This window comes from Cherax quadricarinatus, chromosome 39 (assembly GCF_038502225.1).
Source record: "Cherax quadricarinatus isolate ZL_2023a chromosome 39, ASM3850222v1, whole genome shotgun sequence".
NCBI classification, from domain to species: domain Eukaryota; kingdom Metazoa; phylum Arthropoda; class Malacostraca; order Decapoda; family Parastacidae; genus Cherax; species Cherax quadricarinatus.
Genome location: NC_091330.1, coordinates 15,722,245 through 15,744,744, shown reverse-complemented (window position 1 = coordinate 15,744,744; position 22,500 = coordinate 15,722,245). Strand labels below are relative to the sequence as shown.

Genomic DNA, 22,500 nt, shown 5'->3' with positions numbered 1-22,500 from the left:
GGAAAGAGGAGAAAAAAGGAAGAAAAAGGGAAGAAAAAGGAAAGAAAGGGTGAAGAAAAGGGATGTAAATGGAAGAAAAAGGGAAGGAAAAGGAAGGAAAAGAAAGGAAAGAAAAGAGGAAGGAAAAGGAAGGAAATAGAAGAAAAGGAGAAGGGAAGGAAAAAATAGAGAGGGAGGGATAAAAAGAACGTTGGATTTTTTGAAAGAAAGATGAGGAGTAAAGAGGGGAGAAAATAGAACAGGTGGAAAATAAAGTGAAAAGAGGTGTACATCAAAAGAGGTCAAACAAGAAAATGGAATAGCTGATGGGAGAGGATGGTCAGTGAACACCAGTGAACTGGCGTGCACTGACTATCCATGCACTCCTTTACGGGTGTGTGTACTCACCTATTTGTGGTTGCAGGTGTGTGTGTGTGTGTGTGTGTGTGTGTGTGTGTGTGTGTGTGTGTGTGTGTGTGTGTGTGTGTGTGTGTGTGTGTGTGTGTGTGTGTGTGTGTGTGTGCTTGTGTGTGTGTGTTTTATATATTATTCGACATCTCTGCATGGATCGATCTGACCAGAGCCCCAACAGGCCATTAAGAGCCTTGTTTGCTCACGTGACCTGATTCACCCAGCGCAGCGTCACTAACTACTACTAACTGCCTATTAACACTATACGCACGGCAAAACTTTCAAAGGAGGGCGTGGAAATGGCAGAGAATCTAAACAGTAAATTTGCTCTCTTTCTCTTTCTTTTTCTCTCTCTCTCCTTGGTTCACTTAATTCACTTTCTCGTTATGTTTCCGCAGACTTCTTTCCTGACCAACTCATCCTGTCAACAGCTTATGTTATTCCTTCTACCGTACCAAAACTACCAAAACTCTGCCAACACCTCCAAAATTTCTGACATAAACCTAATCTAGGTCGATTTCGAAGAAGCACTGACAGTATGCCCATACACTCTCCCCAAACCCAGCCTCCTGCAACTCCACATTCATAAAAAAGACTATCATATATCTTAAATACCCATTGCTGATAAATTCTGGACACTGGATTCATCTCAAAGTCAATACACAAACAGTGATATAACTCCACTCTATATAAAAAAAAAAAACAGCAAAAGAACTATAGACTGATAAACGCAGTGATTTTTTTTGAAGACTGATAGCTCTGGCGTTCCATATTATCAAACTCCTTGAAAAAGTTTGAGGAATCAAGATGGCTAATCACAAGGAATCTTAAGAATTGCACAACCCAGAGCAGCATAGATTTAGATCAGGTCGCCCCTGCCTCTCCCAAATGTTGGATTAGTCTTTGATACACTGAAAGATAGACGAAATGTAGGTTTCTAACAACTGCAGGTTTCTAACAAATGCCGGTTTCTAACAACTGCAGGTTTCTAATAAATGCCAATTTCTAACAACTGCAGGTTTCAAAATGCAGGTTTCTAACGAATGCAGGTTTCTATAAATGCACGTTTCTAGCAAAGGCGGGTTTCGAACAAATCGGCAACAGAGACTAGTAGTCAACAAAGTGCAATCATGTGTTGTCATTGTGAGAAACTCTTCCTCAGGGCACAGTTCTCTCCCTGATTCCTTTTGTAATTATCATATCCAACAGAAACAGGAATCATAGGATCTCCATCTCTTGCAGGCGATGATAGCGCTTGTGCGAGGGTGGTACTTACAGAAGACACAGCAGATCTTCGAGACGATATTAGCCAGATCTTCCAGTGGACTCCAGGAAACAACACGATTTTCGATTCGGGGAAATTTTAGTTACCCTGCTATGGAAAGACGGCAGAACTGGAAACTGGAATAGACTCTCAAGGGAACTCCAACCACTCAATAGATCAGAAAAAGAATATGAGGAATTTAGAACCCAGATGAACAGACTATCTTGCTGTCCTCTCCCTGCGTTTGATTAGTATCTGAGATTGAAGATTAAGACACATGTGCAACAGTTGGGTATCTCTATTACGAAACGTTTCGCCTACACAGTAGACTTCTTCAGATGTAGTAAACAGATGTAGTACTGAAATGAAGATGATTACATCAGTCTAAGGTTGATATTGTTCCAGGACCATGGAGGTGAACTCCTCTCCATGCTGAGGGACTGACCTCCTCAGATCATCATGACTCACGAAATCATGACATGATTGCAAGCAAATCATACCATGGGTGGGGACTGAACTCGTGGCGAGTGAGTTTTACGACTCACTCGCCACGAATTCAATCCCCGCCCGTGGTATGGTTGACCTCAAATCATTTTCCTCCAAGGTTGGGACTGATTAAATCATCTTTATATCACTACTATTACACCTGCTGCCTCTGTATTTGACTGAAGAAGTCTACTGTGCAGGCGAAACGTTTCAACAATGAAGATACACAACTATTCCACATGTGTCTTAGTCTTCGACTTGTCACAACTTTATGTCATTTTCAAAAGTATCTGAGGTACTGAAACTAATTCTTGGGAAGCTTAGAGAAAAGACTGGACGAGTAGGTAGGTGGGTGGGAATGGTTGGTTTCGAGAAAGACCCGCCTAGTTTGGGCCAGTAGGCCTTCTGCGGTGTTCCTCTCATTCTTATGTTCTTATAAGTAGAATCTTCAAAACGAGACATGCCAAGCCAGTGATGCTACTCTATAAAAGGAACGTCAGTTCTCCTGTTTTCTAAAATATGTTATTTTTCTCCTATAATCTAACTTGACCACAATTGCTGCCGCGTTGGCTTTGTTTACTTTCGTGAAGTCCAGGATCTTTCCGTAATTCATGGTATAACTTAACAGATCTTCGAGGACAGTTGTAGAGATCTGAACTCAGACTTCTACACACTAACAGACACTTGTAAGACAGTCGAAATTACTGACCTGGAGAGTGTTGACAGAGAACCCTCACTGCCCATATAAATTCAGCTAAGTGCCTTACCATTACACTACTACTGCCACACAACCCTTTCTCCACCCCCATCCCCACCACCTCCCGCCTCCTCCTTCACCCCATCCCGGGAGCGGGAATTGCGGGAGAGTTCCATAATCACTGGTTCATGACAGTGAGCGTCGCCTACGCTAAAAGCTCTCCCGCCGCCGCTCGACACACCGTCATTATCGCTACACACTTGACACTAGCGGTAATGATTAGCCAAGATTTTAAACTGCACGTCACGGTGTGGCTTGTTCCTCTCCTTCCTCCCTCCCTCTTCCCCTCCGATCTTCTCCCTACACCCTCCTCCCCTCTAGGGCAATCCCCGCTTCCTACTGTCACAGAGATGTGTGTGTGTGTGTGTGTGTGTGTGTGTGTGTGTGGCTTATATTATTCTTCAGAAATTTATCAAACTTGAACATACCATGGCTCAAGTTAATAGTACGTTTTGTCTCACGTTCAATAAGTCCGATCTCACAAAATTTACGTTTAACCAAAGATTCCCTATAAATTTTGTGCACCATATTCCATGTCCAGCGGGTGATCTGGCAGGTGACCTGACGGGTGACCTGACGGGTGACCTGACGGGTGACATGACGGGTGACCTGACGGGTGAACTATCAATTTGATAGTCAAGACAGAGGCAGCAGACTCCCTGTCTGCTGCTTAGAGATCATTCTTGTTTCCTCAAACTTACGTCAACGTCCTTCCCTGTCTGTCCGGTATGTGTAAGAGAATTCTTTTTCTCTTCCTCTCCTTCTTCCCTCTCCCCTCCCCTTCCTCCTCCCTCCTCTTCCTCTTCTCCCTCTCCTCTTCGCCTCCTCTCCCCCCTCTCTTTCCATTCTACAGTCGGGCTATCTGTTAGTAACACTAAACTCCTTTGACTAGTAATACTACAGTTCCTATCTGTGTAGATGAGAGAGAGAGAGAGAGAAAGAGAGAGAGAGAGAGAGAGAGAGAGAGAGAGAGAGAGAGAGAGAGAGAGAGAGAGAGAGAGAGAGAGAGAGAGAGAGAGAGAGAGAGAGAGAGAGAGAGAGAGAGAAAGTCGCAATACATCACTCAGGATACAATAGCAGAGTTTACTGCCTACTTCCATTAGCCTGCTCCACTCCACCCCTTTCCCCTCTTCCCCCTCCCCTTCCCTCTACCCCTTCCCTTCCCTCCACCCATTTCCCACTTCCTCCCCCTTCATTCTCCTCCACCTCCACCACCCCTCCTCCCTCTATTTCTCTTCTTCCTTCCGCCCTCATTCTCTCTTCTCTTCCCATTTTCCTCCTTCTACTCTCTCTTCATCCCCTCCTCCTTATTTCTTTCGTCCTTACATTCTTTTTCTCCCTCTTTATTCCCCCTCCTCCTTCCCTCCTTCCCGAGATCAACACTTTTCTTCTAGTTACCTGGAATTTGAGGTCAATTAATGTTCTGTAACACACGTGAATCTGCCTAACTTATCATGATTCAGTCGACAAGTAGAGTTAGTTGCTTATTATAAGTGAAGCAGAGTTAGTTACTTACAGTAAGTGAAGTAGAGTTATATATATATATATATATATATATATATATATATATATATATATATATATATATATATATATACCCTGTAATTGTTTTACATGGTGGTAGGATTGCTGGTGTCTTTTTTCTGTTTCTTAAACATGCAAGATTTCAGGTACGTCTTGCTACTTCTACTTACACTTAGGTCACACTACAGATACATGTACAAGCATATATATACACACACCTCTGGGTTTTCTTCTATTTTCTTTCTAGTTCTTGTTCTTGTTTATTTTCTCTTATCTCCTGGAGGTTACCTGGAGGTTATTCTAGCCCGGTCCATGACCAGGCCTCCCGATGGATCAGGGCCTGATCAACTAGGTTGTTACTGCTGGCCGCACGCAGTCCAACGTACGGGCCACAGCCCGGCTGATCCGGCACTGACTTTAGGTATCTGTCCAGCTCTCTCTTGAAGGCAGCCAGGGGTTTATTGGCAATTCCCCTAATGCTTGATGGGAGGTTGTTGAACAGTCTTGGGCCCCGGACACTTATGGTGTTTTCCCTTAGTGTACCAATGGCGCCCCTACTTATAATTGGGGGCATTTTGCATCGCCTGCCCAGTATTTTACTTTCGTAGGGAGTGATTTCTGTGTGCAGATTTGGGACCATTCCTTCCAGGATTTTTCATGTGTAGATTATGATATATCTCTCCCTCCTGCGTTCCAACGAGTACAAGTCAAGTGCTTCCAAGCGTTCCCAGTAGTTAAGGTGCTTGACAGAACTTATACGTGCAGTAAAGGATCTCTGTACACTCTCTAGATCTGCAATTTCACCTGCTTTGAATGGAGATGTTAATGTACAGCAGTATTCCAGCCTAGAGAGAACAAGTGGTTTGAAAAGGATCATCATTGGCTTGGCATCTCTCGTTTTGAAAGTTCTCATTATCCATCCTATCATTTTCTTTGCACGTGCGATCGTGGCACTGTTGTGATCCTTGAAAGTGAGATCCTCAGACATTACTACTCCCTGGTCCCTTACATTATTTTTCCGCTCTATTGTATGGCCAGAGTCTGTAGTATACTCTGTTCTAGTTATCATCTCCTCCAGTTTTCCATAACGGAGTAGTTGGAATTTGTCCTCATTGAACATCATATTGTTTACCGTTGCCCACTGGAAAACTTTGTTTAAATCTTGGAGGTTAACCGCGTCCTCAGCAGATGACAGCCTCATGCAGATCCTAGTATCATCCGCAAAGGATGATACGGTGCTGTGGTGTATATCTCTGTCTATGTCTGATATGAGGATAAGGAATAAGATGGGGGCGAGTACTGTGCCTTGTGGAAGAGCTCTTCACTATGGCAGCCTCCGATTTAACTCTGTTGACCACTACTCTTTGTGTTCGATTTGTTAGGAAGTGGAACAGAATTCTTCCTCAGTAAGTCATGCGTGTTGTAAGAGGCGACTAAAATGCCGGGAGCAAGAGGCTAGTAACCCCTTCTCCTGTATATATTACTAAATGTAAAAGGAGAAGCTTTTATTTTTCCTTTTGGGCCACCCCGCCTCGGTGGGATACGGCCGGTGTGTTGAAAGAAAGAACACACACACACACACACATATGTATATATATATATATATATATATATATATATATATATATATATATATATATATATATATATATGTCGTGCCGAATAGGCAGAACTTGCGGTCTTGGCTTAAATAGCAACGCTCATCTTGCCATGTAGGACAAGCGAAAATTTGTGTGTGCAATAATTTCGCCAAAATCATTCTGAACCTAACGAAAAAAATATATTTCACTATGTTTGTTTAGTATTAAATTATTGTAAACAAATCTAAAATATATTTAGTTGGGTTAGGCTAAAATAAAATGTTTTTGTTATAATAAGGTTAGGTAAGTTTTCTAAGATTCTTTTGGTGCAAAATTTTAATTTTTTATATCAACATTAATGAAAAAAATATATCTTTAAACGTATAAGAGAAAATTTCAGAAAGGACTTAATTTTAAATGAGTTCTTGCTAATTGACCAGTTTTACATATTCGGCACGACATATATATATATATATATATATATATATATATATATATATATATATATATATATATATATATATATATATATATATATATATATATATATATATATATATATATATATATATATATATATATATATTATATATATATTAATTATATATATTATATATATATGTATATATAATGTATATATAATATATATATATATATATAAATGTTATAAGCAGATGGAGATATAGTTTTGGAGTGGTTGGTGCTTTTATTTAATAAATGTATGGAAAAGGGTAAGATACCTAGGGATTGGCAGAGAGCATGCATAGTTCCTTTGTATAAAGGCAAAGGGGACAAAAGAGAGTGCAGAAATTATAGGGGAATAAGTCTGTTGAGTATACATGGTAAAGTGTATGGTAGAGTTATTATTGAAAGTATTAAGAGTAAGACAGAGAGTACGACAGCAGATGAACAAGGAAGCTTTAGGAAAGGTAGGGGGAGTGTAGACCAAGTGTTTACAGTGAAACATATAGGTGAACAGTATTTAGATAAGGGTAAAGAGGTTTTTGTGGCATTTATGGATTTAGAAAAGGCGTATGATAGGGTGGATAAGGGGGCAATGTGGCAGATGTTGCAGGTGTATAGTGTAGAAGGTAGGTTACTGAAAGCAGTGAAGAGTTTTTACGAGGATAGTGAGGCTCAGGTTAGAGTATGTAGGAGAGAGGGAGATTATTTCCCAGTTAAAGTAGGCCTTAGACAAGGATGTGTGATGTCACCGTGGTTGTTTAATATATTTATAGATGGGGTTGTAAGACAAGTGAATGATCGGGTGTTAGCAAGAGGTCTGGGGTTAAAAGATAAAAAATCTAACACAAAATGGGAGTTGTCACAGTTGCTCTTTGCTGATGACACTGTGCTTTTGGGAGATTCTGAAGAGAAGTTGCAGAGGTTGGTGGATGAATTTGGTAGGGTATGTAAAAGAAGGAAATTAAAAGTGAATATAGGAAAGAGTAAGGTGAGGAGGATAACAAAAAATTAGGTAACGAAAGACTGGATATCAGATTGGAGGGAGAAAGTATGGAGGAGGTGAATGTATTCAGTTATTTAGGAGTGGACGTGTCAGTAGATGGGTCTATGACAGATGAGGTGAACCATAGAATTGATGAGGAGAAAAAGGTGAGTGGTGCACTGAGGAAAACAAAAAACTTTGTCCATGGAAGCAAAGAGGGGAATATATAAGAGTATAGTTATACTAATGGTCTTACATGGGTGTGAAGCATGGGTGGTGAATGTTGCAGCGAGGAGAAGGCTGGAGGCAGTGGAGATGTCATGTCTGAGGGCAATGTGTGGTGTGAATATAATGAAGAAAATTCGTAGTTTAGAAATAAGGAGGAAATTTGGGATTACCAGCATTATTATCCAGAGGACTGAGGAGTTGCTGAGGTGGTTTGGGCATGTAGAGAGGATGGAAGAAAATAGAATGATTTCGTGAGTGTATAAATCTGTAGTGGAGGGAAGGCGGGGTAGGGGTTTGCTTAGGAAAAGTTGGATGGAGGGGAGAAAAGGAAGTTTTGTGTGTGAGGGGCTTGGACTTCCGCAAAGCATGCATGAGCATATTAGATAGGAGGGAATGGAGTCAAATGGTTTTTAGGACTTGACGTGCTGTTGGAGTGTGACCATGGTAACATTTATGAAGGCATTCAGGGAAAGTGGCAGGCCGGACTTGAGTCCTGGAGATGTGAAGTACAGTGTCTGCACTCTGAAGGGTGTTAATGTTGCAGTTTTATAACTGTAGTGTAACCGCGCCTCTGGCAAAGCAGTGATGGAGTGAATGATGAAAGTTTTTCTTTTGATGGGAGACGGCCGATGTGTTAATAATAATAAAATATTATGTATGTATATATATATATATATATATATATATATATATATATATATATATATATATATATATATATATATATATATATATATATATATATATATATATATATATATATATGGGGTTGTAAGAGAAGTAAATGCGAGGGTCTTGACAAGAGGCGTGGAGTTAAAAGATAAAGAATCACACATAAAGTGGGAGTTGTCACAGTTGCTCTTTGCTGATGACACTGTGCTCTTGGGAGATTCTGAAGAGAAGTTGCAGAGATTGGTGGATGAATTTGGTAGGGTGTGCAAAAGAAGAAAATTAAAAGTGAATACAGGAAAGAGTAAGGTTATGAGGATAAAAATATTAGGTGATGAAAGATTGGATATCAGATTGGAGGGAGAGAGTATGGAGGAGGTGAATGTATTCAGATATTTGGGAGTGGACGTGTCAGCGGATGGGTCTATGAAAGATGAGGTGAATCATAGAATTGATGAGGGGAAAAGGGTGAGTGGTGCACTTAGGAGTCTGTGGAGACAAAGAACTTTGTCCTTGGAGGCAAAGAGGGGAATGTATGAGAGTATAGTTTTACCAACGCTCTTATATGGGTGTGAAGCATGGGTGATGAATGTTGCAGCGAGGAGAAGGCTGGAGGCAGTGGAGATGTCATGTCTGAGGGCAATGTGTGGTGTGAATATAATGCAGAGAATTCGTAGTTTGGAAGTTAGGAGGAGGTGCGGGATTACCAAAACTGTTGTCCAGAGGGCTGAGGAAGGGTTGTTGAGGTGGTTCGGACATGTAGAGAGAATGGAGCGAAACAGAATGACTTCAAGAGTGTATCAGTCTGTAGTGGAAGGAAGGCGGGGTAGGGGTCGGCCTAGGAAAGGTTGGAGGGAGGGGGTAAAGGAGGTTTTGTGTGCAAGGGGCTTGGACTTCCAGCAGGCGTGCGTGAGCGTGTTTGATAGGAGTGAATGGAGACGAATGGTTTTTAATACTTGACGTGCTGTTGGAGTGTGAGCAAAGTAACATTTATGAAGGGGTTCAGGGAAACCGGCAGGCCGGACTTGAGTCCTGGAGATGGGAAGTACAGTGCCTGCACTCTGAAGGAGGGGTGTTAATGTTGCAGTTTAAAAACTGTAGTGTAAAGCACCCTTCTGGCAAGACAGTGATGGAGTGAATGATGGTGAAAGTTTTTCTTTTTCGGGCCACCCTGCCTTGGTGGGAATCGGCCAGTGTGATAATAAAAATATATATATATATATATATATATATATATATATATATATATATATATATATATATATATATATAAATATATATATATATATATATATAAATATATTCTGTTAAATTTGAAACATAGGGACATTCTTGCTCCCTTCATCCTCCCCAACCATAGCTCGCCGTCCTTACATCCTCCACAACACAAGCTTCCCTTCCCTACCTACCCCCATCTACTGGAACATCTTCAGTTCTTCTTGGTGACCCAGAAGCTCAGGCTCTTGGAAGAGTGTGTATTCACTTATATGTGCTTGAAGGGGTCGAGTCACAGCTCCTGATCCACTCTCTCCTGGCTTCAAGAGCCTTATCATATCTGTTCTTTAAGCTGTGTGGATCCTGTATGTGTGTGGGAAGAGCTTTATATTAGTTGAATTCCCAGAGTTGAATGTAGCCTCTCTCTCTCTCTCTCTCTCTCTCTCTCTCTCTCTCTAGTTCTCCTTTCTTCCTTCACCCCCTCCCTCATATTATCCATTTTTCCCCTTCTCCCTCTCCTCCTTCCTCCTTCCCGGTCCTCCTTTCATATCCTCAACCTGACACTGGCAACCTGTCACTATCAACCTGTCACTATCAACCTATCACTATCAACCTGACACTGTCAACCTGTCACTATCAACCTGTCACTATCAAGCTATCACTGTCAATCTGTCACTGTCAACCTGCCACTGAAAACCAGCCACTACCAATCTGTCACTATCAACCTGACACTGTTAATCTGTCACTGTCAAACTGTGACTATCAACTTGCAACTGTCAACCTGCCACTGTCAAACTGTCACTATCAACCTGTTACTATCAACCTGTCACTATCAACCTGACACTGTCAAAATGTCACTATCAACGTGTAACTGTCAACCTGCCACTGTCAACCTGCCACTGTCAAACTGTCACTATCAACCTGTCATTATCAACCTGTCACTATCAACCTGTCACTGTCAACCTGCCACTGTCAAACTGTTACTATCAACCTGTCACTATCAACCTGTCACTATCAACCTGTCACTGTCAAACTGTCACTATCAACCTGTCACTATCAACTTGTCACTGTCAACCTGCCACTGTCAACCTGCCACTGTCAAACTGTTACTATCAACCTGTCACTATCAACCTGTCACTATCAACCTGTCACTGTCAAACTGTCACTATCAACCTGTCACTATCAACTTGTCACTGTCAACCTGTCACTGTCAAACTGTCACTATCAACCTGTCACTATCAACCTGTCACTATATACCTGTCACTGTCAACCTGTCACTGTCAACCTGTCGCTATCAACCTGACACTGTCAAACTATCACTATCAACGTGTAACTGTCAACCTGTCGCTGTCTTCCACGAGTCTCACAACAGCAACAAGAATAACAGCAGAAGTAACAGAGGTACCAACAGTAGCAGTGACAGAAGACACTGCAGAAGAACAGGCAGCAGTGAGACCAGATACTAGCAGAGAGAGAGAAAGAGAAGCAGCAGCAGTAACAGCAGACACTGCAGCAGAGAGGCAACAGTGACATCAGACACTGCAGCAGAGAGGCAACAGTGACAGCAGACATTTGCAGCTGAGAGGCAGCAGTGACAACAGACACTGTAACAAAGAGAACCAGCAGTGACAGCAGACACTGTAGCAGAGAGGCAGAAGTGACAGCAGACACTGTAGCAGAGAGGCAGAAGTGACAGCAGACACTGTAGCAGAGAGGCAGCAGTGACAGCAAGCACTGTAGCAGAGAGGCAGCAGTGACAGCAGACGCTGTAGCAGAGAGGCACACATACACACATACACACACACACAGATTGCTGTCGACACAGTCGACTAGCACACAGAGAATCGTCGATAATTTCGACTAAAGAACGAAAACAATTAATCGTGTGTGTGTGTGTGTGTGTGTGTGTGTGTGTGTGTGTGTGTGTGTGTGTGTGTGTGTGTGTGTGTGTGTATGTACTCACCTAGTTGTACTCACCTAGTTGAGGTTGCAGGGGTCGAGTCCAAGCTCCTGGACCCGCCTCTTCACTGATCGCTACTAGTTCACTCTCCCTGAACCGTGAGCTTTATCATACCTCTGCTTAAAGCTATGTATGGATCCTGCCTCCACTACATCGCTTCCCAAACTATTCCACTTCCTGACTACTCTGTGGCTGAAGAAATACTTCCTAACATCCCTGTGATTCATCTGTGTCTTCAACTTCCAACTGTGTCCCCTTGTTGCTGTGTCCAATCTCTGGAACATCCTGTCTTCGTCTACCTTGTCAATTCCTCTCAGTATTTTGTATGTCGTTATCATGTCCCCCATATCTCTCCTGTCCTCCAGTTTCGTCAGGTTGATTTCCCTTAACCTCTCCTCGTAGGACATACCTTTTAGCTCTGGGACTAGTCTTGTTGCAAACCTTTGCACTTTCTCTAGTTTCTTTACGTGCTTGGCTAGGTGTGGGTTCCAAACTGGTGCCGCATACTCCAATATGGGCCTAACGTACACGGTGTACAGGGTCCTGAACGATTCCTTATTAAGATGTCAGAATGCTGTTCTGAGGTTTGCTAGGCGCCCATATGCTGCAACAGTTATTTGGTTGATGTGCGCTTCAGGAGATGTGCCTGGTGTTATACTCATCCCAAGATCTTTTTCCTTGAGTGAGGTTTGTAGTCTCTGGCCCCCTAGACTGTACTCCGTCTGCGGTCTTCTTTGCCCTTCCCCAATCTTCATGACTTTGCACTTGGTGGGGTTGAACTCCAGTAGCCAATTGCTGGACCAAGTCTGCAGCCTGTCCAGATCCCTTTATAGTTCTGCCTGGTCTTCGATCGAATGAATTCTTCTCATCATCTTCACGTCATCTGCGAACAGGGACACTTCGGATTCTATTCCTTCCGTCATGTCGTTCACAAATACTAGAAACAGCACTGGTCCTAGGACTGACCCCTTTGGGACCCCGCTGGTCACAGGTGCCCACTCTGACACCTCGCCACGTACCATGACTCGCTGTTGTCTTCCTGACAAGTATTCCCTTCATTGTTATCCCTGCTTGGTCCTCCAGTTTTTGCACTAATCTTTTGTGTGGAACTGTGTCAAACGCCTTCTTGCAGTCCAAGAAAATGCAATCCACCCACCCCTCTCTCTCTTGCCTTACTGCTGTCACCATGTCATAGAACTCCAGTAGGTTTCTGACACAAGATTTCCCGTCCCTGAAACCAAGTTGACTGCTGTTGATGAGATCATTACTTTCTAGGTGTTCCACCACTCTTCTCCTGATGATCTCCATGACTTTGCATACTATACATGTTAGTGACACTGGTCTGTAGTTTAGCGCTTCATGTCTGTCTCCTTTTTTAAAGATTGGGACTACATTTCTGTCTTCCATGCCTCAGGCAATCTCCCTGTTTCGATAGATGTATTGAATATTGTTGTTAGGGGTACACATAGCACCTCTGCTCCCTCTCTCAGGACCCATGGAGAGATGTTATCCGGCTCCATTGCCTTTGAGGTATCTATCTCACTCAGAAGCCTCTTCACTTCTTCCTTGGTTGTGTGTACTGTGTCCAGCACTTGGTGGTGTGCCCCACCTCTCTGTTTTTCTGGAGCCCCTTCTGTCTCCTCTGTGAACACTTCTTTGAATCTCTTGTTGAGTTCCTCACATACTTCACGGTCATTTCCTGTTGTCTCTCCTCCTTCCTTCCTTAGCCTGATTACCTGGTCCTTGACTGTTGTTTTCCTCCTGATGTGGCTGTATAACAGTTTTGGGTCAGATTTGGCTTTCGCTGCTATGTCGTTTTCATATTGTCGTTGGGCCTCCCTTCTTATCTGTGCATATTCGTTTCTGGCTCTACGACTGCTCTCCTTATTCTCCTGGGTCCTTTGCCTTCTATATTTTTTCCATTCCCTAGCACACTTGGTTTTTGCCTCCCTGCACCTTTGGGTGAACCATGGGCTCAACCTGGCTTTTTCATTATTCCTGTTTCCCTTGGGTACAAACCTCTCCTCAGCCTCCTTGCACATTGTTGCTACATATTCCATCATCTCATTAACTGACTTCCCTGCCAGTTCTCTGTCCCACTGAACCCCGTTCAGGAAGTTCCTCATTCCCGTGTAGTCCTCTTTCTTGTAGTTTGGCTTCTTTCGTCCTGGCCTTCCTGTGTGTGTGTGTGTGTGTGTGTGTGTGTGTTTGTGTGTGGTAAAGATGTATTTGGTGCACAGATGTCTCTACACACCCCAATGATAATAATAATAGTAATAATAATAATAATAATAGTAATAATAATAATAATAATAATAATAATAATAATAATAATTCAATTATTATTATTATTATTATTATTATTATTATTATTATTATTATTATTATTATTATTATTATTATTATTATTTAATATTCAAGGTGAAACGCTAAATTCGTAGGGGTCATACAGCACCTTGAGACTGGACAGTAACCATGGTTGATAAGGAGGTAAGACGTAGCTCCAATCCCTCGCATCAAGAGCCCTTCACCTTCAAGATGCCACCTCTCCCATGGGTGAAGACACTTAACCCTCCCCCCCTCCCGAGAGATACAAAATTACCCCAGTGGGGATACCATAATGGCAGGCAGCAGGGATACCATAATGGCAAGCAGTGTGGGGTAGCAGGAAGCAGGCATATCATAATGACAAGCAGTGTGGGTAGCAGGCAGCAGGGATACCATAATGACAAGCAGTGTGGATAGGAGGCAGCAGGGATACCATAATGGCAAGCAGTGTGGGGTAGCAGGCTGCAGCCATACCATAATGGCAAGCAGTGGATAGCAGGCAGCAGGGATGCCATAATGGCAAGCATTGTGGGGTAGCAGGCAGCAGAGATACCATAATGGCAAGCAGTGTGGGGTAGCAAGCAGCAGGGTGCACAAAGCGTCCTCCACAGGGGTAATTCTCCTTTGGAATATTAGTCTATTTTCCCTTTTGAAACGACAAAGGCTCCGGGGCCTAGAAATAGTTGAATGTGCATTCATACGAGGAGGTGGAGGGGGAAGATGGTAGGCAGGTGGGGGGGAAGAAGGAAGGGAGGGAGAAAAGAAATAAGGAAGGAATGAAGGAAGGATGGAAGGAAAGAAGGAAGGATGGAATGAAGAAAGGAAAGATGGAAAGAAGACAGGAAGAAAGGAAGGAAGAAAGTGGGTACTGATACACCCCACTTTCTCTGCTCCAACAACACTCACTCATCAGGAACCACCCATCATAATAACCCATTCTTCACCCATCACTAACCATTTACTCAAGTATATGAATCAGATCAGATGAGAATGGTAAATACGGAATATTGAGAAACAGGAGCCGATGATGTTGAGGTTTCCTTGGTAAGGTTTCCAGAAGGTTTCCACATGGTTGCATCCAGTATCTGAATTTCGGAAGGTTCCCAGGTTTCCAGAAATTTTCCAAAACAGTTTACGGGGGGTGGGGGTTGCAGAAGATGGATTTTAGAAGCAGCTTCATAGAAAGTTTCCAGATTTTTCCAAAAAGGTTTCCAGAGGGTTTCCGGAAGATGGACTCCAGAAGCAGCTTTCCAGAAGGCTTCCAGAAAAAGATTTCTGGAAGATCTCCAAAAGCTCTCTAGGAGCTCTTCGAACTTCCCAAAAACCCTTTTCATTTAAAAAAGGAATAAAAAGAAAGTTTTCCCAGAGGAAAACTTTCCAGGAAAAAGAAAATCAAGGACGAAAAAATTCCCCCTAAGGAAAGACAGAGTTGAATGTAAACAATAATGGCGACGGCGGCGGCGGGGGTGTGAGGGACGCTAGGGAAGTGGTCTTCTGTTTTCATTCTTCTTACTGGACGAGGAACTTCAAGTGCCGGAGATGCTAGTCCCCAGGGACTGCTGGATGCCCACTTGGCTGACTACCTAGCTGGCTGACTCCCTAGTTGCCTGACTACTTAGTTGCCTCACTACTTAGTTGGCTGACTCCCTTGTTGGCTGACTTCCTAGTTGGCTGACTTTCTAGTTGACTGACTCTCTAGTTGGTTGACTCCTTCGTGGGCTGACACCCTCGTTGGCTGACTGCCTGCCTGGGCAGCTAACCGGCTTGCTGATCACCAAATTGTTTAACAGGCTTGTGGGTTATACACACACACACACACACACACATATATGTATGTATGTATATATATATATATATATATATATATATATATATATATATATATATATATGTATATATATATACATATACAGGTAGTAGGTTGGTAGACAGCAACCACCCAGGGAAGTACTACCGTCCTGCCAGATGACTGTGAAACAAAAACCTGTAACTGTTTTGCATGATGGTAGGATTGCTGGTTTCTTTTTCTGTCTCATAAACATGCTAAGATAACAGGGATATCTTGCTACTCCTACTTACACTTTGGTCACACTTCACAGACACGCACATGCATATATATGTATACATACATCTAGGTTTTTCTCCTTTTTCTAAATAGCTCTTGTTCTTTTTTATTTCTTCTATTGTCCATGGGGAAGTGGAAAAGAATCTTTCCTCCGTAAGCCATGCGTGTCGTATGAGGCGACTAAAATGCCGGGAGCAATGGGCTAGTAACCCCTTCTCCTGTATACAATTACTAAAAAAGAGAAGAAGAAAAACTTTATAAAACTGGGTTGCTTAAATGTGCGTGGATGTAGTGCGGATGACAAGAAACAGATGATTGCTGATGTTATGAATGAAAAGAAGTTGGATGTCCTGGCCCTAAGCGAAACAAAGCTGAAGGGGGTAGGAGAGTTTCAGTGGGGGGAAATAAATGGGATTAAATCTGGAGTATCTGAGAGAGTTAGAGCAAAGGAAGGGGTAGCAGTAATGTTAAATGATCAGTTATGGAAGGAGAAAAGAGAATATGAATGTGTAAATTCAAGAATTATGTGGATTAAAGTAAAGGTTGGATGCGAGAAGTGGGTCATAATAAGCGTGTATGCACCTGGAGAAGAGAGGAATGCAGAGGAGAGAGAGAGATTTTGGGAGATGTTAAGTGAATGTATAGGAGCCTTTGAACCAAGTGAGAGAGTAATTGTGGTAGGGGACTTGAATGCTAAAGTAGGAGAAATTTTTAGAGAGGGTGTGGTAGGTAAGTTTGGGGTGCCAGGTGTAAATGATAATGGGAGCCCTTTGATTGAACTTTGTATAGAAAGGGGTTTAGTTATAGGTAATACATATTTTAAGAAAAAGAGGATAAATAAGTATACACGATATGATGTAGGGCGAAATGACAGTAGTTTGTTGGATTATGTATTGGTAGATAAAAGACTGTTGAGTAGACTTCAGGATGTACATGTTTATAGAGGGGCCACAGATATATCAGATCACTTTCTAGTTGTAGCTACACTGAGAGTAAAAGGTAGATGGGATACAAGGAGAATAGAAGCATCAGGGAAGAGAGAGGTAAAGGTTTATAAACTAAAAGAGGAGGCAGTTAGGGTAAGATATAAACAGCTATTGGAGGATAGATGGGCTAATGAGAGCATAGGCAATGGGGTCGAAGAGGTATGGGGTAGGTTTAAAAATGTAGTGTTAGAGTGTTCAGCAGAAGTTTGTGGTTACAGGAAAGTGGGTGCAGGAGGGAAGAGGAGCGATTGGTGGAATGATGATGTAAAGAGAGTAGTAAGGGAGAAAAAGTTAGCATATGAGAAGTTTTTACAAAGTAGAAGTGATGCAAGGAGGGAAGAGTATATGGAGAAAAAGAGAGAAGTTAAGAGAGTGGTGAAGCAATGTAAAAAGAGAGCAAATGAGAGAGTGGGTGAGATGTTATCAACAAATTTTGTTGAAAATAAGAAAAAGTTTTGGAGTGAGATTAACAAGTTAAGAAAGCCTAGAGAACAAATGGATTTGTCAGTTAAAAATAGGAGAGGAGAGTTATTAAATGGAGAGTTAGAGGTATTGGGAAGATGGAAGGAATATTTTGAGGAATTGTTAAATGTTGATGAAGATAGGGAAGCTGTGATTTCGTGTATAGGGCAAGGAGGAATAACATCTTGTAGGAGTGAGGAAGAGCCAGTTGTGAGTGTGGGGGAAGTTCGTGAGGCAGTAGGTAAAATGAAAGGGGGTAAGGCAGCCGGGATTGATGGGATAAAGATAGAAATGTTAAAAGCAGGTGGGGATATAGTTTTGGAGTGGTTGGTGCAATTATTTAATAAATGTATGGAAGAGGGTAAGGTACCTAGGGATTGGCAGAGAGCATGCATAGTTCCTTTGTATAAAGGCAAAGGGGATAAAAGAGAGTGCAAAAATTATAGGGGGATAAGTCTGTTGAGTGTACCTGGTAAAGTGTATGGTAGAGTTATAATTGAAAGAATTAAGAGTAAGACGGAGAATAGGATAGCAGATGAACAAGGAGGCTTTAGGAAAGGTAGGGGGTGTGTGGACCAGGTGTTTACAGTGAAACATATAAGTGAACAGTATTTAGATAAGGCTAAAGAGGTCTTTGTGGCATTTATGGATTTGGAAAAGGCGTATGACAGGGTGGATAGGGGGGCAATGTGGCAGATGTTGCAAGTGTATGGTGTAGGAGGTAGGTTACTGAAAGCAGTGAAGAGTTTTTACGAGGATAGTGAGGCTCAAGTTAGAGTATGTAGGAAAGAGGGAAATTTTTTCCCAGTAAAAGTAGGCCTTAGACAAGGATGTGTGATGTCACCGTGGTTGTTTAATATATTTATAGATGGGGTTGTAAGAGAAGTAAATGCGAGGGTCTTGGCAAGAGGCGTGGAGTTAAAAGATAAAGAATCACACACAAAGTGGGAGTTGTCACAGCTGCTCTTTGCTGATGACACTGTGCTCTTGGGAGATTCTGAAGAGAAGTTGCAGAGATTGGTGGATGAATTTGGTAGGGTGTGCAAAAGAAGAAAATTAAAGGTGAATACAGGAAAGAGTAAGGTTATGAGGATAACAAAAAGATTAGGTGATGAAAGATTGAATATCAGATTGGAGGGAGAGAGTATGGAGGAGGTGAACGTATTCAGATATTTGGGAGTGGACGTGTCAGCGGATGGGTCTATGAAAGATGAGGTGAATCATAGAATTGATGAGGGAAAAAGAGTGAGTGGTGCACTTAGGAGTCTGTGGAGACAAAGAACTTTGTCCTTGGAGGCAAAGAGGGGAATGTATGAGAGTATAGTTTTACCAACGCTCTTATATGGGTGTGAAGCGTGGGTGATGAATGTTGCAGCGAGGAGAAGGCTGGAGGCAGTGGAGATGTCATGTCTGAGGGCAATGTGTGGTGTGAATATAATGCAGAGAATTCGTAGTTTGGAAGTTAGGAGGAGGTGCGGGATTACCAAAACTGTTGTCCAGAGGGCTGAGGAAGGGTTGTTGAGGTGGTTCGGACATGTAGAGAGAATGGAGCGAAACAGAATGACTTCAAGAGTGTATCAGTCTGTAGTGGAAGGAAGGCGGGGTAGGGGTCGGCCTAGGAAGGGTTGGAGGGAGGGGGTAAAGGAGGTTTTGTGTGCGAGGGGCTTGGACTTCCAGCAGGCATGCGTGAGCGTGTTTGATAGGAGTGAATGGAGACAAATGGTTTTTAATACTTGACGTGCTGTTGGAGTGTGAGCAAAGTAACATTTATGAAGGGATTCAGGGAAACCGGCAGGCCGGACTTGAGTCCTGGAGATTGGAAGTACAGTGCCTGCACTCTGAAGGAGGGGTGTTAATGTTGCAGTTTAAAAACTGTAGTGTAAAGCACCCTTCTGGCAAGACAGTGATGGAGTGAATGATGGTGAAAGTTTTTCTTTTTCGGGCCACCCTGCCTTGGTGGGAATCGGCCGGTGTGATAATAAAAAAAAAAATAATAACATATATATATATATATACATATATATATATATATACATATATATATATATATACATATATATATATATATATACATATATATATATACATATATATATATACATATATATATATATATATACATATATATATGTATATATATATATATATATATATATATATATATATATATATATATATATATATATATATACATATATATATATATATATATATATATATATATATATATATATATATATATATGTATATATATATATATATATATATATATATATATATATATATATATATGTATACATATATATGTATATATATATATATATATATATATATATATATATATATATATATATATATATATATATATATATATATATATATATATATATATAAATGCGTGTATGTGTGTGTATGTGTGTGTGTATGTGTGTGTGTATGTGTGTGTATGTGTGTGTGTATGTGTGTGTGTATGTGTGTGTGTATGTGTGTGTGTATGTGTGTGTGTATGTGTGTGTGTATGTGTGTGTGTGTGTACTCACCTAGTTGTACTCACCTAGTTGAGGTTGCGGGGGTCGAGTCCGAGCTCCTGGCCCCGCCTCTTCACTGATCGCTACTAGGTCACTCTCCCTGAGCCGTGAGCTTTATCGTACCTCTGCTTAAAGCTATGTATGGATCCTGCCTCCACTACATCGCTTCCCAAACTATTCCACTTACTGACTACTCTGTGGCTGAAGAAATACTTCCTAACATCCCTGTGATTCATCTGTGTCTTTAGCTTCCAACTGTGTCCCCTTGTTACTGTGTCCAATCTCTGGAACATCCTGTTTTTGTCCACCTTGTCAATTCCTCTCAGTATTTTGTATGTCGTTATCATGTCCCCCCTATCTCTCCTGTCCTCCAGTGTCGTCAGGTTGATTTCCCTTAACCTCTCCTCGTAGGACATACCTCTTAGCTCTGGGACTAGTCTTGTTGCAAACCTTTGCACTTTCTCTAGTTTCTTTACGTGCTTGGCTAGGTGTGGGTTCCAAACTGGTGCCGCATACTCCAATATGGGCCTAACGTATACGGTGTACAGGGTCCTGAACGATTCCTTATTAAGATGTCGGAATGCTGTTCTGAGGTTTGCTAGGCGCCCATATGCTGCAGCAGTTATTTGGTTGATGTGCGCTTCAGGAGATGTGCCTGGTGTTATACTCACCCCAAGATCTTTTTCCTTGAGTGAGGTTTGTAGTCTCTGACCCCCCTAGACTGTACTCCGTTTGCGGCCTTCTTTGCCCTTCCCCAATCTTCATGACTTTGCACTTGGTGGGATTGAACTCCAGGAGCCAATTGCTGGACCAGTTCTGCAGCCTGTCCAGATCCCTTTGTAGTTCTGCCTGGTCTTCGATCGAGTGTATTCTTCTCATCAACTTCACGTCATCTGCAAACAGGGACACCTCAGAGTCTATTCCTTCCGTCATGTCGTTCACAAATACCAGAAACAGCACTGGTCCTAGGACTGACCCCTGCAGGGACCCCGCTGGTCACAGGTGCCCACTCTGACACCTCGCCACGTACCATGACTCGCTGCTGTCTTCCTGACAAGTATTCCCTGATCCATTGTAGTGCCTTCCCTGTTATCCCTGCTTGGTCCTCCAGTTTTTGCACCAATCTCTTGTGTGAAACTGTGTCAAACGCCTTCTTGCAGTCCATGAAAATGCAATCCATCCACCCCTCCCTCTCTCTTGTCTTACTGCTGTTACCGTGTCATACAACTCCAGTAGGTTTGTGACACAGGATTTCCCGTCCCTGAAACCATGCTGGCTGCTGTTGATGAGATCATTCCTTTCTAGGTGTTCCACCACTCTTCTCCTGATAATCTTCTCCATGATTTTGCATACTATACATGTCAGTGACACTGGTCTGTAGTTTAATGCTTCATGTCTGTCTCCTGTGTGTGTATGTATGTGTGTGTATGTATGTGTGTGTGTGTGTATGTGTGTGTGTGTATGTGTGTGTGTGTGTGTGTGTATGTATGTGTGTGTGTGTATGTATGTGTGTGTGTATGTATGTGTTTGTGTGTGTGTGTGTGTGTTATGTGTGTGTCAGAAAACGCCTCGTCTGAAACGTCAAAATTTGCAAAAATTTCTTTTCTCTTGGTCTGTGTATTAAACACAACTCAGTTATTATTTTTTTTAAATTAAGTGTGATAAAATCATTATAATTTATAAGATTAATAGTTTCTCTTGTTAAAAAATGCATTAACTTTTAGTAAATAATACCCAGGCTTATAGATTTTAATAATTTTTTAAAAATTTTTAATGAAAAAATTGAGATAATATCTGCATGACCAGGAGGTGGATGTTTTGGGAACTGGAGCATGAAGGACCAGGAGCTGTAGGTTTAGAACACCAGACCATGAAGAACCAGGAAGTTTATAAGACTGGAACAGCAAAGCAAACAATTGTTCTCGAGATCCGAAGGTTTAATGCTGGATAACACTGAATGATGAAGATTTATCTGGAGCTGCCCTGGAGGCTGCAAGCCGTGGAGGACACACACCACTAGCAAGGAGTAAAAGAGGTCCGCCTCCAGGTCTACTGCTGGACCTAATCTGGAACACAATGGAGGTAATAACGTCCTTCCAGGAAATTGTTGAAGGTTTGGTTAGAGAAAAGTCATCTGGGTGCCCACTGCTCTTCTTGCTTACCAGGGAGGGAGGGAGGCTGGAAGAAGGAGGGCGGAAGGTAGGGAGGAAGGGCTGGAAGGAGGAGGGAGGACTGGAAGGAGAGAGGAATGAAAGGATGAGAGAGGACTGGAAGGAGGAGAGAGGACTGGAAGGAGAGAGGACTGAAAGGAGGAGAGAGGACTGGAAGGAGAGAGGACTGGAAGGAGGAGAGAGGACTGGAAGGAGGAGACAAGACTGGATGGAGGAGAGAAGACTGGAAGGAGGAGAGAGGACTGGAAGTAGAGAGGACTGGTAGGAGGAGAGAGGAGTGGAAGGAGAAGGGAGGACCGGATGGAGGAGAGAGGACTGAAAGGAGGAGAGAGGGCTGGAAGGAGGAGAGAGGACTGGAAGGAGGAGAGAAGACTGGAAGGAGAAGGGACTGGAAGGAGGAGAGAGGATTGGATGGAGGAGGGAGGACTGGAAGGAGGAGA

The 22,500-nt window shown here is 42.3% G+C and overlaps 1 protein-coding gene across 3 annotated transcripts in view; it reads right to left on the bottom strand.

Moving 5' to 3' along the window:
- Positions 1–22,500, bottom strand: part of LOC138853773 (insulin gene enhancer protein ISL-1-like) — a 562,317-nt gene that overhangs the window by 253,349 nt on the left and 286,468 nt on the right. The window lies entirely within an intron of this gene.